This window comes from Sardina pilchardus, chromosome 19 (assembly GCF_963854185.1).
Source record: "Sardina pilchardus chromosome 19, fSarPil1.1, whole genome shotgun sequence".
In the NCBI taxonomy this organism is placed as follows: Eukaryota; Metazoa; Chordata; class Actinopteri; order Clupeiformes; family Clupeidae; genus Sardina; species Sardina pilchardus.
The window spans coordinates 13026284-13028639 of NC_085012.1; the positions used below are offsets into that span (position 1 = coordinate 13026284).

Genomic DNA, 2356 nt, shown 5'->3' on the forward strand with positions numbered 1-2356 from the left:
CTTTAACTCGTTCAGGTATAGACTAGAGTAGTTGACTGTGATTTGTGCCCTTGACCCTGTTGACTCTGATAGATAGACAGATAGATAGATAGATACTTTATTGATCCCCAGGGGAAATTCAAGAACTCTGTGCAACAACAACAACAACAACAACAACAACAACTACTGTCTGTGTGCAGGTTTGCCCATGTGTTCCCTGAGTCGGGGACGTACGTGTTTGTGGACAACGCCGTGGCCGAGTGGAGCCTGGTGGTGGTGGTGAGCGAGGACGGCTCCGCCTGTGACCCCAAAGCGCCACCCTTCCAGCCCAGCTCCCCCGCCCAGCTGGTACGGCACGGCGTAGCACGCCGCCCACACCTCAACCTGCTGCCCGACTGGGGAGCCATCGCAGGTCAGTGGGTGTGTGTGTGTGTGTGTTTATCTATCCTGGTTATCCTGCTAGTGGCTGGTCTGTGTGTCTTGCTGATGGAGTGAGTGTGTGTGTGTGTGTGTGTGTGTCTGTGTGTGTGTGTGTGTGTGTGTGTGTGTGTGTGTGTGTGTGCGCAGTTATTTTGGTCACACTCTGCTGGTGGCTGGTGTGTGTTACTGATAAAGTGTGTGTACTGTGTGTGTGTATGTGTGTGTGTGTGTGTGTGTGTGTGTGCACAGGTATCCTGGTGACTCTGCTGGTGGCTGGTGTGTGTTACTGATAAAGTGTGTGTGTGTGTGTGTGTATGTGTGTGTGTGTGTGTGTGTGTGTGTGTGTGTGCACAGGTATCCTGGTGACTCTGCTGGTGGCTGGTGTGTGTTACTGATAAAGTGTGTGTGTGTGTGTGTGTGCACACAGGTATCCTGGTGACTCTGCTGGTGCTGGTAGTTGTGATAACAGGCACGGCTCTACTGCTGAAACCTCACAGACACCACCTGGTCTCCCATGGCAACCCCAAACCTCGCTGGCGCAGTCTGGGTCAGCCACCGGCACCCCTGGAGTATGTCTACAATGGAGAGAGGTGAGAAGGAGTGTGTGTGTGTGTGTGAGAGAGAGAGAGAGAAAGTGTGTGTGTGTGTGTGTGTGAGAGTGTAGGCGCCTTTGCAGCAGAGTTTATGTCAAGGACAGATAAACGCACTTGCTCAGTGCCCAATCACACACACACACACACACACACACACACACACACACACACACACACACACACACACACACACACACACACTGCCCAATCACACAGCGTCACATCACGGTGCCACCTCTCTTCTGCTGCCTGTCTGTCTAATCGCAGTGAGGTAAGACAGCTCCAGTATTCTCTGGAATGGTAGTGTAGTGGCCTAGTGGGTAAGGTGCTCGGATAGCATACCGTAGCCATAAAAGTCATGGGTTAGTGCCAGCTGTTGTGGCTTTGATCCAGGCACTTAACCCTGAGTTGCTCCAGGGAGACTTGCCCTTGGAATTGGTATCTTTGAGTTGTTTTGTGGGAAGTGTAAGACAAATGTCAGCTAGATGTTCTCTAAATACTCTTGGGTGTCTGTCTCTCTAACTGCAGTGAGGTGCGACAGCTCCAATGTTCTCTTCTGCTGCCTGTCTCTCTGACTGATATGACCTGAGTTGTGTTGGGAATTTCAAGTGCTGAAACACACACACAAAGACGAGTTGATTGACTGATGGGATGGTGTGTGTGTGTGTGTGTGTGTGTGTGTGTGTGTGTGTGTGTGTGTGTATGCATGTGTATGTGTGTGTGTGTGTGTGTGTGTGTGTGTGTGTTTCACAGTCTGGATGCACCGTCTGCGCTGGGACTAAGGGGAGTAGGAGAAGGAGCAGAGGCTGAGGAGACTGCTATCTGGAGAGGAGGTGACACTCACAGACATGCAGACACACACACACACAAACACACACACAAATGCACGCACAGGCACACACACACACACACCCCTGCCAATGCTCCTGTTTTTTCTTTAGTTGTCCCGTAATTCAAGAGTTTGTGTGTGAATTTCTTTGTGCGTGCGTGTGGCGTGCGTGCGGCGTGTGTGTGTGTGTGCGCGTGCGTGCGTGCGTGCGTGTGTCCTTTCTCAGGCTGTAAAGCTGTGGGTATGGAGCTGGAGGAGTTTAATGTGAAGACTCTCTATGACAAGCTGGAGGACCAGAATCTGCATGTGGCATCCCAGCTGGCCAAACACCGCAAAGACACACAGGAGTTTTATCGCAACATCTGCCACCAGACTAACGCTCTCAGAGTGAGTTTCTGACACACACACACACACACACACACACACACACACACACCTAATGCCAGGCGTGAGCAAAGTTTATTGAAACTTATGTGAAAACACAGGCAAACCATTATAGCCAGGTGTGTTCTTCATAAAGGCTGTTTGTGTGTGT

At 50.9% G+C, this 2356-nt stretch overlaps 1 long non-coding RNA gene across 1 annotated transcript; it reads left to right on the forward strand.

Moving 5' to 3' along the window:
• Nucleotides 1-930: 930 nt before the first annotated feature.
• Nucleotides 931-2108, forward strand: LOC134066044 (uncharacterized). The gene is made up of 3 exons (XR_009936358.1): nucleotides 931-989; nucleotides 1746-1825; nucleotides 2048-2108. It is a non-coding gene; the product is annotated as an uncharacterized LOC134066044 (long non-coding RNA).
• The last annotated feature ends 248 nt before the right edge of the window (nucleotides 2109-2356 follow it).